This window comes from Saccostrea cucullata, unplaced genomic scaffold, assembly GCF_032062105.1.
Source record: "Saccostrea cucullata isolate Sc308-1 unplaced genomic scaffold, CSIRO_AGI_Scuc_v1 ctg330, whole genome shotgun sequence".
NCBI lineage: Eukaryota > Metazoa > Mollusca > Bivalvia > Ostreida > Ostreidae > Saccostrea > Saccostrea cuccullata.
Window position 1 is genome coordinate 54434 of NW_026935947.1, and position 17882 is coordinate 72315.

General features: G+C 35.7%; 1 long non-coding RNA gene across 1 annotated transcript; it reads left to right on the forward strand.

Annotated features, from left to right (window-relative positions):
- Positions 1–448: 448 nt before the first annotated feature.
- On the forward strand, positions 449–4156 carry LOC134244302 (uncharacterized). The gene is made up of 3 exons (XR_009987192.1): positions 449–1391; positions 2380–2528; positions 3985–4156. It is a non-coding gene; the product is annotated as an uncharacterized LOC134244302 (long non-coding RNA).
- The last annotated feature ends 13726 nt before the right edge of the window (positions 4157–17882 follow it).

The following is a 17882-nucleotide window of genomic DNA, read 5'->3' on the forward strand; positions in this document are numbered from 1 at the left end:
GTCAGGGTGATGCTCTGATGGCCTTTCAGAGACAAAGTGTATGTCCGATTGTAGACTTGTTTACATTAGCTACGGAGATTTTTTTTTTGCTACCGCACAGTTTACCCCACCTCTGGCATTTATAATGGGAGAACGGTTTCGGAAAGGCAATCCAGGTTATACCAGTTATGTACTCTCTTTCTGCATATCAGGAATCATTTTTACACGTCCCACAACAACATTATTTAACCATACTCGGACTAACGTAATGTCTGGTATCGCTTACAGCATTGAAAATTATGACGTCAGGGCTCCTTATATCATGTATAATTGGAAAATCGACTAGGTCTTTTTGCAGAATATGGCAAATAAAAGTCAAAGTTTATAAAAAAAATTATTCAGAAAATCACTTAATTGACGCTGATTAGATACTTCATTTATTTGTCACAGTACCCATTATTGCCGAAAAATACCACATTTTTCTGTGTCATGTCCAAAATATAAGTTTATTTAAAATAATTTCTATATGTATCTCTGCAATGTTCATTCACTTAACATGAGATATATTTTTCATTTGAAACAAGTCCATCTCCACTTACTTTCGGGCTAAAAATAAACCCCGTCCATGACCTTCGATAAACAGGAAGTAGAGTACCCATTATTGCCGCTTATATCTTTTCCTCATTATTCACCAACTAATCGCTAAATAAACCAACTATTTTTAAATTCATGACAAAAAAAGACGGAAAAATGTCTCCAATGTAAAATTATTTAATTAGAAACGCAATTTTAATGTTTTATTTTAATTTTTGGTGACCTATTTTTTTTTCGATGTTGTTACGACCTCGTGTGTAAAAATAAACATGGAGAAACATGTGCTTTGCAGCTTTATCGGAACTGACAATGTCCGCAGCGATATTTTTCCAAGTGAACTCAGTATTATGACAGATAACAAGAAGAGAAGTATATGCCTCATCGGCTGCAGAGCTTTTGGAAACACGTTTTAACCAGTTTTTGCGTATATTAATTTTGCTTGTGAACCAGCCTTCAATTACAGTATTCCTTCCAACATGGTGGGCGTAGCTCCGTGGTTAAGCCGAGAGGCTTGAGCCCCATTGCGTACTTCCACAACGACATACATGCCAACTTTCCCGATTTAGGCGGGATCCTCCCGATTTTACCCTTTCATCCCGCTTTCCCGATCGGGAAAGAAAAATTGCCCTAATTTCCCGATTTGAAAAAATCACCAAAATTTCCGATTATAAAAGATTCCCTACCGCTGAATTTTGACAATCGGGATAACAATGTTAAACTTGTTTATTCAATGCACTCAGAAAAGTTTCATTGTTTATTTAACAATGTTAATTAGCCACAGGAAATCACTTCACGCTTGAGCGCACGCAGTTGTCCAGGTACAAGTAGCTTATAGCTTGGGGCAATTAGGGGATTATCTTGTCAGTTTTAAAGGGGTATGCAAGGTGAAACACATAGATTAACGTGTTAATTGTTAGTAATTTTATTAAAAACATAAATTAAAGACAATGAAATACTAATCAAACTATAAAATCGGAATCCAAAGAGATCGTTTTTTGAAAACGAAAGTAGAAAACTACAAAGCATAGCTGCTGATTTTATCAACCTATAATGAAAAATATTGTAAAGTTTGCAAGTTAAAATATTATGAAATTAAGGTGAAACAATCAAGTGTATGTCAATTAGAATTTCTTTTCCCTTCCTTCTCCCAAAAGTAATATTTTTTAGGTATGTGCATGACTTAAGGAAATACCCACATTTCCTGTCATCAAGCCTGACAAATTTCATGACTGTAAAAAAAATAATTCTCCTTTGGATAGGTGATATGAATTTCAGTAAATTTAATACCTTATTAGAATTTCTAATAAGTTGAACGATTGCAGTGAATGGATGTCACTGGTCAGTGTCATCTTGATATTTTTTAATGATCTGAAGTATTGATATTATGTTTTTCATGTACATTAAAAAATATATACAGAAAAAATCCCAGCCACACCCCCACGCACCTGCACCTGATATAATGCACCCAAACTGCAAGTTTGGAGGTTTTGTATTGTGGTGTCACTTCTTCAGCGAGGTTATGTTACTTGGATGTTTTTTAATAATAATAACTAATATGAAGTGTTGTTGAATTAGGTATGATTTTTTTTGTTATATTTTTATGAAACAAATCACTTAGGTCTACCTCTCCCCCATCCCAACCATTATGCAACAATCGCATGCAATGAAGGAAATCTTTAAGAAACTATCAACCTTGAAGAAAATTAACTTGGCAACTGAGAGTCAGGTTTATGTGGAATCAGTGAAGGTTTAATTATTTACTTTATACGTGTTCAAGAATTTATCATGATTCTTTATATTTTTTAGAAGGTCCTTTTCATGTGAATTCAGAAGTTTTCGGAATAAGACCAGTGTTATAAGACTAGTTGGTGCTTTCCAGAACATACACACAAGATGGCAAAGTATGTTGTGACTGTCAAGAGGAGTTTCTTTGAGGAAGATGAGAGATTGCAAAGGTATAAAGGTACCATTTAAAAAATAATTATGACATCCTGTGTTTTCGGTCAATATCATTTGCCATGAGTCCTTATAACCACATATTGACCTTTATGAAGTCCATAACTGTATAATATTAACTCGCAAGGCCGTAACTACCATCGAGGCAAGTGAGGCAAATGCCTCACTAATTTTTTAGAGTTTTTTGAAAAGTGAAAAAGTTTTACATTGTATTTATATGTGTCTTCGTGCTAAATTAATATTTTCAACTTTGATTTCCATTTCTGTAAATCCTTCATCTCACCAGGTGCCTCATTTTCATTTCGAGCACATGTATAATTTAATTCAAAATGTTTCTCTTGTAAATTGTTCAATTATTTAATTAACACCCATTCTAAGAATTTCTCATTCATATTGAAACACTTGCCGATGGAAAGCTGCAAGTTTTAAATCTGTACTGGGCTTTCAGGTTCACTGAAGATGATTGAACAGTGAGAGGTCTTTTTTGTGCCATCACTTACTGTGACATAGTATCTCGGTTTTTACGGCCTCATCCGAAGAACCTGTCTCTACATCCTGCAGTGGGATTCGAACCGTGATGTAAGGATCAATTCCTTAGTCTGCGACTTTAGAGCATACGCTCTAACCACTGTGCCATTCAAAACGTAAAAACTTTTTAAGATTAAATCTTTTATTTTCTAATACCCAGGTTTCAGGACCTCCTTCCCCTTGGAAACCTCAATAACTGGTCATGAGGTACTACCCTTGCCCCATATGAGACTAGGAATACACAACACCCTTGCCTCACTAAAAATTTGAGCCTAGTTACGGCCTTGAACTCGGAAAGGTTCTATGAATCTGTCAAGTAGAAGATTTGTATTTTCTGTTACAATTGTGTTTAAAGATATTTATTATTTAAAGTTCTTAACAACTAATCTTCAGTATGTACTGTTAACGAATGTTTGAAATATTTTTAACAGTGTTTGAAACTCGCTGTAAAATTAGCTAGACATGAAGGGCTGACTGCTAGTGAAAGTTGTCAGCCCTACCAAAAATGCAATAGCCTGAAAAAAAATTGTCTTTTATAATTTGGTATTAGCAATAATGTGAATGGGGCCAGCTCACCATACATTCGATCTCGAACATGTAGACTGATGAATTCTACCAGTTTGCTTGTTACACTTTGCAACCAGTAATACTAGTTGAGTTTAGAGAGTTTCATCAAATATCTAAATTTTAATTTAAGGAAAAATTTTACATATCCAGCCGGGCGTAACTACGTTCAAATCTGTTCGCCCATGACAAAATCTATGTGTCTCGGGCGGTCGGGTGCACAGTTATTTCAAACACTGTTTTAGCAAAAAAAAAAATGGAATTTTTATAACTTTAATCATTAATCAAATAAAAATAACTTATTTGTTTGTTTATTTATTTTGGATTACTGTTCTATATCCCAAATCTGTTTTGCTTTTTTAGGCACATATATCAAGCACTTGTCCTCGCTTTGCCTTGCCAATGACCAAAAAAATGGTTGTCAATGACTACAGTATCTGAAGATTTTTTAAGGAGTTGAATGTCATACATTCCTCTGCCTATGGCTGCTAAATTAAAGCTTGACAGTTTTATGTGAAGAATTAAAAAAAATATATAGGTGTATGTTAAGAAATGTTGTAACTATAAATGAAAGTAACTTTTCTCTATTTTCATCTAGGTTAAAAAATGTTTCCATAAATGTACATTGAGTTGATTGAAATCATTTGCTTCTAAAATTGTGGAAAGTATGTGTCCATTGTATAAACAAGAGGCCCATGGGCCACATCGCTCACCTGAGAAGCTTTGACCATTCTGTTCTTTACCAGATTTCACCCTTGTTATACATAATGCATTCCCACCCTATCCCACTGATCATAATTTAGACATTTTGAAATCTACAATACCCCATGATCCTTCCATGGGCACATATGTTTCTGCTTTTTTGGCCCAGTGGTTCCTGAGAAGAAGATTTTCAAAGATTTTTCCTATATATTTCCATGTAAAACTTTGATTTCCTATAATGGCCCCGCCCTTCCCCCGGGGGTCATGATTCCTACAATTTAGAATTTACACTACCCCAGAATGCTTCCACATAAGCTTCACTTTTTCTGGCCCAGTGGTTCTTGAGAAGAAAATTTTCAAAGATTTTTCCTATATATTTCTATGTAAAACTTTGATTCCCCATTGTGGCCCCACCCTTCCCCCGGGGGTCATTATTTGAACAATTTAGAATCTACATTATACCAGGATGCTTCCACATAAGTTTCAGCTTTTCTGGCCCAGTGGTTCTTGAGAAAAAGATTTTCAAAGATTTTTCCTATATATTTCCATGTAAAAATTTGATTCCCCATTGTGGCCCCGCCCTTCCCCTGGGGGTCATGATTTGAACAATTTAGAATCTACACTATACCAGGATGCTTCCATATAAGTTTCAGCTTTTCTGGCCCAGTGGTTCTTGAGAAGAAGATTTTCAAAGATTTTTCCTATATATTTCTATATAAAACTTTGATTCCCCATTGTGGCCCCGCCCTTCCCCCGGGGGTCATGATTTGAACAATTTAGAATCTACACTAACCCAGGATGCTTCCACGTAACTTTCAGCTTTACTGGCCCAGTGGTTCTTGAGAAGAAGATTTTTTAATGACCCCACCCTATTTTTGTCTTTTCTTGATTATCTCCCCGTGCGAGGGGATATGTCCCTTCATTTTAACAATTTAAATTCCCCTTCACCCAAGGATGCTTTGTACAAAGTTTGGTCAAAATTGGCCCAGTGGTTCTTGAGAAGAAGTCGAAAATGTGAAAAGTTTACAGACAGACGGACAGACGGACGGACGACGGACAAAATGTGATCAGAAAAGCTCACTTGAGCCTTCGGCTCAGGTGAGCTAAAAATTAAGGCAGTCTTTTCAATAGTTATTTAAGGAATAACTGTCAAGTTAGTAGAGTATGCCGGGGCATCAATGATAGTTGAAAATGTGGGATAATTTGCATAACAAGTGAAGCTAACTAACTAGACAGTGATTCCTTATATTTCCTTTTCATTGTGATATAAAATTGTAAATTTTAAATTTAGATTTTAAAGATATAAACAAATAGATTCAATTTACACGAGGCCTCCCATGTCAATTTCAGTAGTCCTCACCCACTGACGTCAATGACAAAGATAGCCACACGAGATTTACATGCCTATTAGGACCTCCTTAGTGTCAGACACAAAGACAGAGGCATGAGATGGAAATATTTGAATGTTAATACTAGCCTAAGGTACCTTACGATTGTTGATGTACAGATACACAAGTATCATTTTGCAATGCTTGATACAGAATTTGGATTTAGGCATTTACTATCTATGTCGATTCAACAAAATTCAATTATAAATACTGCATTCTGTCAACAGCTAAGGGTAACCCTGGTATTTATTATTTGAAAGAATTTTGTTCAATTTTAAGGTATGACTAGAGGCTTTGGACCCTTCAGCCCTAGGGTTTCAGTTTCCAATTTTTGCAGCTAAAATGACTTGAAGTTGTAAAAAGGGTCTTTGAAAGAAATTAGCTTGAATCCCCATCCTCAATAGAACCTCAATTTTCTTAATATTTATTTTGTGTGATCTCTTGAAGAAAAAAAATAATTAGAGCAAGTTATTAAGTATGTTGATTCTCCAAGGATGAATCCAGGATATGTCTTTGTACTCTCATGTCATCCAGTATTTGTGTATTTTTTTCTCTCATATTCCCATTTATAAATATTTCTTATTTAAAAAAAAATAAATAAATAAGTCACTCCACCTTGTTATGTTAATTTAAAAAGTTGTCCATATAATTTTGAAGCGATATGAGCAAAAATAAATCGATAAAAATAACCTATTGCAGATTTATTAAGAACAGGTGCGTGTGGTGGATTTTGATCCGCTCCCGATTAAAACAAAAATGGCGTCGTAGAGCAGACGCTTCGTACTCGTCGTAATTTTAGTGAAATACTGCAAGTAGAAATATTATCTTGGATAATTTCGTTTAGTATCATTGCATGCAGGAAAATAATTATTTGATTTTCACCAAAACATGACTGATTCTGTCAGGAAAGTGGAAATCTAGTCGAAAATTCTATGGCATGTCCTGTCGCACGACTGCTCTTTTGTGTGTTTTCAAAGACCTGAAATATCACCGGTGAGTTTCTTAATTCTAAACAACTATTTCTTTCTCGGAGACGATTGGTGGTTTGAAAAAATTGTGTAATTTATGTATCTTGCGAAAAAATTTCAAATAACTACCGTGTGACATATTTTTAAACGTAAAAACGTAATTCGGCAATAATGGGTACTGTGACGTTATGCGCCGCTGGTAAACATTTGGCAGCATAAAAAATTAAGCAATAGAAGTGCCATCTTGATCCAGGGAGCCTGGGAAAAATAGTACCCCCGGAGAAAGCAATCTATGCAAAATTATGCTGAACGATAGTCACAAGCAGGATACACAAGGTTAGACACTTCGCCTCCACATACTGAGAGACTCTTCAATCACCATAAAAGGCAAGAGTTCCAGGCCATGACGCTGCAAAGAGAAATTAAGAAACCGAAAACGAGAGAAACACAACTTCCTAAGCACTGTACTACAATATACATGTATATTTTATCATAAAAGAACGAAGTTACTTATTAGAAAATGAGAAATTGACTTCTTTGATCTAATAAATTGTTAACAACTTATTTTACACGACATACAAATTCATGGATCTGGGGAGGGGAGGGTGGGTATTGAAAAATAAGTCCGTCTGCTCTCGACCAGCTTGGAAATGAAAAGGAATATTCTAGATGACATGCGCAAACTACAGGAAGACCAATCAGCATACCAAACCCGAGTTAAATTATACATGCAAGAGTTATGCATCTTTGCATATGACTGCACAAAATAACCAGGTTTATCCACATGAGATAAACCTCATTATTTAGTGACGGTTTCAATATAAAAACACGTCGGACAGAAACATTGATCAGAAAACCCTTAAATAAAGGTACCAAACACTTTTTACTATAAATGAATAACGAAAAATGTGTTTTGGCGTGCTTGTCATGGCCATTTAATAGATATATAAAATATATCATAAAATTACATATAATGAGAGATGTATGCGCCGCTGGTAAACATTTGGCAGCATAAAAAATTAAGCAATAGAAGTGCCATCTTGATCCAGGGAGCCTGGAAAAAACAGTACCCCCCGGAGAAAGCAATCTATGCAAAATTATGCTGAACGATAGTCACAAGCAGGATACACAAGGTTAGACACTTCGCCTCCACATACTGAGAGACTCTTCAATCACCATAAAAGGCAAGAGTTCCAGGCCATGACGCTGCAAAGAGAAATTAAGAAACCGAAAACGAGAGAAACACAACTTCCTAAGCACTGTACTACAATATACATGTATATTTTATCATAAAAGAACGAAGTTACTTATTAGAAAATGAGAAATTGACTTCTTTGATCTAATAAATTGTTAACAACTTATTTTACACGACATACAAATTCATGGATCTGGGGAGGGGAGGGTGGGTATTGAAAAATAAGTCCGTCTGCTCTCGACCAGCTTGGAAATGAAAAGGAATATTCTAGATGACATGCGCAAACTACAGGAAGACCAATCAGCATACCAAACCCGAGTTAAATTATACATGCAAGAGTTATGCATCTTTGCATATGACTGCACAAAATAACCAGGTTTATCCACATGAGATAAACCTCATTATTTAGTGACGGTTTCAATATAAAAACACGTCGGACAGAAACATTGATCAGAAAACCCTTAAATAAAGGTACCAAACACTTTTTACTATAAATGAATAACGAAAATTGTTTTTGGCGTGCTTGTCATGGCCATTTAATAGATATAAAATATATCATAAAAATACAGTTAATGAACAGATGTACTGAGTATGCGCCGCTGGTAAACGTTTTGCAGCATAAGAATAAAGCAATAGATGTGCCATCTTGACCCAGGGAGCCTGGAAAAAACAGTACCCCCCGGAGAAAGCAATCTATGCAAAATTATGCCAAATGGGTCAAAGGACATAGGCCCCATGCCTAGTGTCCCGAGACCCATCCGCCACAACCAAGATAAGGCGGTAATTTTGCAGCCCCAAATCAAAACAAAAAATAATATATATGGAAGCACAGATTGTGCTTAAAAATATTTGATATGCAGATAATTTTTCGGGTACAGATGGTACCATTTTCTCTATCAATATATAACAAAGCACAGATGGCGCTTTAAAATATTTTGAAATGCAGATAAACTTTTGGTACAGATGGCACCACTTTCTTTATATTAATAAATATGTAAGCACAGATAATGCTCCAAAACGCTAAAACTGCAAAAACAAATACTAGATGTCACTACAATTTGCACCACACTAAATATTAATAGATTGAATTCTCAAACTGATATTCTTAGTGACAATAACACTAACAAAATAAGGACATGACAAGCATAAACAACTGAACCAAAATTTCTCCTCCTATTTTGAAATTTACATTTTGGATATGTACTCTGTATAGAGATTGGTCATTTTTGCATTAAGGAAATGTTGGTGAAGAAAAGTTACACCTAATAAAATGATGCAATGCATTGCTCAGTGTATTGATGAAGATGGAATTGCCCAAATCAGATAAATGAACCCCATCCGTCCTAAATAATACCTTTTGCTGCACTCTGATGTCTGGGTAACTTATAGAAGCCCCCGCCCCTTAAAACTTTTAAGGACGAATGTTGCACATGCACTATTTATTCTACGTCTGCATTTCTCACCCTCAGTGTTTGCAAGGCAATTGACCCAACTATAGCGTGGCAAAATATGAGACCAAATCAAAGCAGTATGGGGGAGTAGATGAGCAATGTCTGCTAAAATGGATTTGAAAAATTTTTGGAGACCTCTTAATGTGTTATGAGGTTGACCTATATTGTTGCCACCACAGTGAATGACAATAATCTTTGGAGCTTTGTTCCTTGACAACAGAAATTGAATTGTTGGATATAACTGCTCCCAAACCATACCCCGAATCCCATGCCATAATATGGTGAATGACTCCATACAAAGATGGTCTTGATTCAAATTCTTTGCGTAGAGATTGGCCCAATGAATTATGGATGACCCTATGATCCAAATGGAATCTATAAACAAATTGAAATGAGTAAAATGACATGAACAAATTAAAATTGAAGTTGATGGGTGATGGTGACCCTTAAATAAGATAATTAATTTTCAATATGCCTTATGCAACTAATTGACTACTTAATTATTACATGACAATGGTCTTAATTATGTAAGATTTGTAGGCAGCTGAATGCCACCTTCCCATCTTCTTAATATGCTCCTCAGTATAACCCTTGATGTACAAGTAGGTTGCACCCCCAATCCGAAACGAATGTGCCTTAAATGAAGATGAATGAATATCTAAAAATTGTAAAGCCTTGTTCAACATAGATGAAAATTGGTATTGGGTTAATGGTTTCGAGTTCAAGTGTGAAAAGAAAGACACCTTCTGAATATGGTTTGATAGGGCAGAATAATTCTGCAATGCTTGAAACAACAATGCTGCATCATTTGATCTTTGAACCTGAACAACTTCCCCGATACCAGACTGATCAGTCTTTGAAGTTTTTATAAAAATTGAAATAGTATCTAATGATAAAGTAACATGGTCAACACCTAATTCCACCACTTTTCTCACTCTAAGCAAGGCAAAAAATGCCATTGTAAAGGCAGATTGAACAAGAGGCCCAGGGGCCACAGCGCTCACCTGAGCACATCAGCTAGGAAAAACAACACATATCAGATCAGAACTGTAAGTTAACTTAAGTGGGGGGGGGGGCTTGAATTTTAACCCCAAGGGGATCATAATTTGAACGAACTAGAATCTACATTACCTGAGGATGAATCTATATAAATATTACTAATCATGGCTTTGAAGTGCTTGAAAAGAAGATTTAAAAAAGTTTCCCTATATATTTCTATGTAAAACTTTGGTCGGCCATTTTGGCCACACACTTACCCCCGGGGGTCATGACTTGAACAAACTTGAATCTACATTACCTGAAGATAATTTCACATTACTTTCATCTTTCCTGGCCTAGTGGTTCTTGAGAAGAAGATTTTTAAAGATTTTTCCTATATATTCCTATGTAAAACTTTGATCGGCCATTTTGGCCCCGCCCTACCCCGGGGGGTCATGACTTGAACAAATTTGAATCTACACTACCTGAGGATGATTTCACATGAGTTTCATCTTTCCTGGCCTAGTGGTTCTTGAGAAGAAGATTTTTAAAGATTTTTCCTATATATTCCTATGTAAAACTTTGATCGGCCATTTTGGCCCCGCCCTACCCCGGGGGGTCATGACTTGAACAAACTTGAATCTACACTACCTGAGAATGATTCCACATGAGTTTCATCTTTCCTGGCCCAGTGGTTCTTGAGAAGAAGATTTTTTAAAAATGCCAATAATTTTTCACTTATTCATGATTATCTCCCCTTGGAAAAGGACATGGCCCTTCATTTGAACAAACTTGAATCCCCTTCACCCAAGGATACTTTGTGGCAAGTTTGGTTGAAATTGGCCCAGTGGTTCTTGAGAAGAAGATGAAAATGTGAAAAGTTTACAACGACAACAACGACTACGACGACAGACAACGGACAAATTTTGATCAGAAAAGCTCACTTGAGCCTTCGGCTCAGGTGAGCTAAAAAGTGCTGTCTCATAAGTAGAAAAACACACATGAGGCAATACATCAAAATTTTGGACAACAAACACAATGTGATGGGCTTTCTAATATCTTGTGAAAGATTAGATCTCTTGTAACCTGCTAATAACTTTTTTTTTACAATAAATGAATCAATTGGATTTTGCCAGCCATGTATATTGACCAGAAAACTTATTGCTGACAAATAGCATTTGGCAGTAGAAAAAGCTAGTCCACTTTCTGAAAGATAAGCTATAAAATTTATAACATGATCTACTGAAGGAGGCCAAATTTGCTAATATGCTGATTCTAGCCTAAATTTGTTAAAACATTGCCATCCTTGCCAATACACCCTAGCTGTGTTTTGAGAAACACTGGCCTGCAGGAGGCTGTCTATAGTTGCTGAATAGCAGTCCAGAACTCCATAGGAACCATGAAGGGATATTGATCTGCCCAGAGAGCCAATTGTCGAAACCGGAACCACTGAAATCGAGAAATGGCATCTGCAATTTCATTTTTTACACCTGGAATGTGCTGTGCCCTTATTTGAATGTTAAACTTTAAAGTATGCAAAACCAACATCCTAACTAAAGTCATAATTCTCTTGTTTTTGGAAGATTTGTGATTGATAATGTAGACTAAAGCAGAATTATCAATATGAAGAAGGAGCTTCTTATCCCGCAATTTCTCGGCCCATATAAAAAATCCTAACACTATGGGAATGAGTTCTAATAAAGAAATATCTCTGTACATTTCTTCTTCCCAACAAGTAGGCCAATGGAGACAGCACCAATGCCTACCAAATATGACACCACAGCCAAAAGAACCTGAACTATCTGAATAAAAATGAAGTGTATCTGCCTCATGCCAAATAAGACATGGGAATGGAGTGCTGCCATTAAACTGACTGAGAAACTCAACCCACATTAGCAAGTCAGACCTTATCTCTAACGTTATCCTGACAAAATGATATGATTTCTTAACTCCTGCAAAGGAACCATAAATCCTAGTACAAAAAGCTCTACCAGCTGGCAAAGCTTTGACTACAAAAGCAAGTGCTCCTGCTAACGACTGCATTTGTTTTAAAGTAACCTTTTTTGATTCCAAAACTGAGTAAATTTTTTCTACAAGCTCTTTAACTTTTTCCTCCGGTACAAAGATAGTCATGGAAACAGTATCGATTCCCAAACCTAAAAATGTCAAACAATGAGTTGGCCCTTCAGTTTTCTCCAAAGCTAACGGGACACCTAACTCTAAACACAGACCTTCAAATAGCCTCATCAATTCCACGCAATCAGATGAACTAGCACTACCTACAAACATAAAACCATCTAAATAATGAACAACTGAATGTAGATTAGACCTACGGGTCAATTCCCAATGCAAAAATGTAGAAAATTTCTCAAATAATGCACATGATACAGAACAACCCATTGGCAAACACTTGTCAATATAATATGCCCCAGAGTGTCTGAAACCTAACAAACAAAAATCCTGTGGGGAAACAGGTAAAAGTCGAAAAGCACTTGAAATATCCATTTTTGCTAATAATGCACCTGGGCCCTTTGAAACAATCAATGCAATTGCGTCATCAAAAGTTGAATAATTTACTGAAAAAATTTCAGGATCTATGAAATCATTAATACTGCTTCCTGGGGGGTATGAAAGATTAGTAATCATCCGCCAACCGCCCTGCTTCTTAGGGACTAAACCTATGGGGTTGCACCGCAAGTTTGATATTGGAAGATCTAAAAATGGCCCCAATATTCTGCCTAATGAAACCTCTTTATCAATTTTTTCTTGTAATTCAAATTTATATTGATCCGCAGAAGTCATGTTCTTATACTCCACCCTCCTCCTAGGACCATTAAAATTTAAAGAAAATCCAAACCTAAAGCCTAAAGATAAACAATTGGCATCATCAGCATTAGGATATGAAGATAACAAATTATCTAAATTAATAGAATTGATTGGCGAATGACCCAGATCCCATAAGCTAGCACAATTATATGACAGGATTGGATTTTGACCCTTCGATAGGCTGTCGGGACTGCTGATTCCTGGAATAAAGATTGGATTGATTACGGACATTAGACTGATATGCAGGTTTAACTGCCATTGAATTAGAATTGTTCTTAAAACATTTGACTAATGGGTGTAAAGCATTGCACTTAAGACAACTGTGGAAAAAATTGCAATTGGGCTTGTTGCAAATACCGTCATAATTGTATGCATAACATTTGCGCTGAACTTGTTGGACTGGCTGCTGACGAGAACCAAGGTTAGTGGAAAGGGAAGACTGCATGTAAATCATCCATAATTCTGCATCAACTGAGGCCCAGGACAGTGAGGTATTGTAAGATTTTTTGAGTCGAAATTGGATGTCATAATCTAACCAATTACCTCTCAATTTTTCAGCCCCCCTTTTAATGAGTGTCAAATATTTAAACAAAGGAATTGCTTCCGATGTATGCTTTGTCAAGTATACAGAACTCACTGCCGAAGCAGAAGTCTGGGTCACTTGACTGGGTTGAGTAATGGCGGTGGTAGCCTTGGCACGTGTCGTGGTCCCAGCTCGCCGATTTCTAGCACCAACAGTCGAATTTGCTGTGCTTGTCCTGTAATACGGACTTCTTGACTTTGAATTTCTAGATGCGCGGAGCATATTTTACTTTTCTACAGCCTAGACTTGCAAGATTACACTCGATATATTCTATTAAAAAATAAGTCCGTCTGCTCTCGACCAGCTTGGAAATGAAAAGGAATATTCTAGATGACATGCGCAAACTACAGGAAGACCAATCAGCATACCAAACCCGAGTTAAATTATACATGCAAGAGTTATGCATCTTTGCATATGACTGCACAAAATAACCAGGTTTATCAACATGAGATAAACCTCATTAATTCTTTAAAATAAAAATAGTAATTTAAATTTTATACAATGCAACTGCGTACAGGCCCCTTTAAATTGATTTATAAAGAATCGGCATTGTTTTCCTTTGTTCATTATTTCTAAATTACAGGGGAATGCCATTCATATACACTTTCACTTTTACTTTTTCAGGTATGTAAAACTGATACGAATCAAGAATCAGAAGATAAAACATTAGTAGAAATAAAACAATAAATTACTTTTCAGGACAAAACCACAAGTATAGGTACATCTCACATAAAGATGTTTTTCATCTTCAAGTAATGATACTCACTAAAAGGAAAGTAGATTGTTTAGTTCATCAAAAGTTTAATTGGTAAAGTCGAGTTATCGAGTGAAACACTACTTTTTCTTCATCAGTACTTTGACAACAATTTATAACCTCTATTCAAAAGTCTATATTATACTTGCTTAAAGAGGAAAATAAAAAAGATTTATAAGTGTGAAAGAAGTGAAATGTAATTGACTACTTCATATGAGGGGGGGGGGGAGTAGGGGCCAACTATTTTCAAGACCAACTATCTTTGAATTCAAACTTTTTGGGGTAAATTTTCTTTATAACACTACACTGTGCTGAAATGTGGGGGGCCAACCTTCCTTTCAGTAAACATTTTCTATAGTAAAGGTAATATCGGGAGAATAAGTGGGGGGCCAGGCCCCCCCTGGCCCCCCCCCCCCTGATACTACGTGCCTGATTTGGGCCATATATCCCCCAGGTTTCACTAAAATCGGAGGTGATGATAGAATCAGAAAGATTTTAAATCATCATGACAAACAATATGGTTTGGTTTCGGCAGCTTACTTTTGTAACATTATTGTTTATGCTTGGGAGGCTCATTATTAAAATGTATTTTACAAGAACTGGGTTTTGATTCTACAGAGTTCTAGAAATTCAACTTTCAGTAGACTAAAAAAAAATATTTCAAAGTTTCATAGTTTTATTATTCAAGCCAAGCATGGTGAGTTCGAAATTTCAACATATACTGGATTTCCGACTTTCATCTTTACAAAGTTACATTGCGAGGTCAGAAATATAGGATCTCACATGATTTGTAGTTGGATATGATTTTTATCCAATGAGTTGTGTGTTTTATATCTCCGAACCTTGGCGAGGGGATGAAAACGCATAACGAGTTGGATAAAAACCATATCTAACTACAATTCATGTTGAAATTCTTTTTTATATTATGTTTTATACACCACAATCAATGCTTAACACTGTTTATATATATAGGATTCAACTTCATTCTACTTCATCACTCTAGAAAGACTTTTAGAGTGATGAAGTAAAATGAAGTTGAATCCTATATATATGAACAGTGTTAAGCATTAATTAATTGTGGTGTATAAAACATAGGATAAAAAAGAATTTCAACATGAATTGTAGTTAGATATGGTTTTCATCCAGCGCAAAAACCACTGTGACGTCACAACTGGGTGATACGAAAAGGATATCATATGATGTATATCAATAGAAAAAAAGGGTTAAACATGGAATAAAGTGCTCTATCAAGCCTTTATTCTTACTCCTCAATAAAATATCATGAACGGCGTTGCCGTGTTTACTAAAAAATTGAATTTTCTGTGATTTATTTTCAAAATGCTACTCCTCCTACAGTTTTGGTATGATTTCAATATCAATTGGCACACAAGCAGACTACTCTAGGACACATATAATTCTGTGTATCAGTTTTTGATGATTGGTGTTGTCAGAGATACTAAAAATAGAATTTTCTATGAAATGCTTTCAAAATGCTACTTCAAATACAGTTTTAATCTGATTATAATATAAAGTGACATGTAAGTAGACTATACTGACATACATGATTATGATGAATGATGATGTCATGGTAACTTAAATTAAAATTCTGTAAAATTTTATTAAAGGGTACTCCTACAGTTGTAGTTTTATTGCCATCTTAATTGCCACAACAGATACTTAATCAAGGATCATTATTCTATTTATTGCTTTTGTGAAGTTTTAAGTCAAAATTGCTTCTTTTCTCTTCCTTTGTTATTAATACAAACCAGTAGAGGTACAGTATCGACAGAAATTTCTGGTTAATATCAACTTTAGAATACTTGTATGAAGAATCAGAGTTATTTCTCACAAAGTGAATTTGTTGTTATAAAGTAATTTTGTTGATGAAAAATTACAAGATACAAAAATTTCCTGTAGTTCCATTTTTATTGAAGTAGCATTTGTCAACGACACCATCATCGAAATAAAAAACCAATACACAGAATTATGTATCCTAATGTAGTCTAATTATGTACCAAGGAATATTGAAATTAGACTAAAACTGTAGGAGGAGTAGCATTTTAAAAGTATTTTTCAGAAATTTCTTCTTTTTCTTATTATCATCGAAATCAAACACCTATACACTGAATTATGTTTCTTAGTATTGTCTGTGTGCCAATATGGAAAACTGTATGTAAGAAAAAGCATTTTGGGGAAAATAATCTTTACAGACAAACAGACGGACGGACGGATGACACATTACAATATTAATCGCATCAACTCTTCAGGTCTCAATTTAGTTAGCAGGGATTAGGTCTTCCAAAACTTTTTGAATATCGATGGGCAATCATGTTGTTCGTTTATTAAAAGCCGACATGTTTTGTATTTCTGTAAAACAGAATTTACTAGAAAAACAACCCATACAAGAAAAAGAAACACTTGTGACATTTAGACATATTGACGACTTTTTATCAGTTAGTAATAGTTACTTCCTTCTATTCATATTGCAACTTTTGACACTTAGTCTAGTATATCCCAAAGAACATGAAGACACAACAGAATATATGCCACATATGTTTCAACTTTGGCTGTTTTATTGTCTATAGATTTAATGGAACAAATTAACAACAAATCTGGATTTTACAAAACTTTTTCCATATACTGCTATCACCTGCATTTACTCACGTTTCACAAAGAGCAAGCTCTGCGTACGATCAATTTTTAAACCTAGGTTGGCTACTGACAGATGCTGATGTTTCAGGAATTCCAAACATCATTTAAAACCTTGCAAGCAAATTTAACGATCATTGCGTCGTATTTAAGCTGACATGTTTTATACCTATTGTTAAGACTGTTTTTAAACTTCATTTGACTGCGGAATACCGGTATTTCGTCTACTACCTGACCATTACATTGGGTTCACAGCATGTGTGACTTTAGGATGCTCACTCCTTGGCACCTAGCTGATCAGCTGATCCCACTTATGGAATTCCTAGAGACTATGTTTTATGCTGTGTTCACAGATTTGTATCCTTTATACAGATGATTTTTGAGAACCATCACTGTTCGTTATCTTCAGCATTTTCACTTTGGTTCTGTGCAATGTGATGGTGTAGTACCGGTGTCGTATAGTGAGACTTCCCCCATAGTGAGGCTTCCCCCGGAAGGCTCACTATATAGTGAGTCTTCCCCCCGGAAGGCTGGCTATATAGTGAGCCTTCCCCCCGGAAGAATGGCTATATAGTGAGACTTCCCCCACGGAAGTTTCACTATGTAGCCGTTCTTTCGGGGGGAAGGCTCACTTTATAGCCAGCCTTCCCCCATTCATAGCAAGACTTCCCCCTCTTATTATAGTTTCCGGAACATTGTTTTATTATTTAAAAAAAATTCTAACAGTGTTAATTTATGACGAAATTATCTTCCATATATATACATGT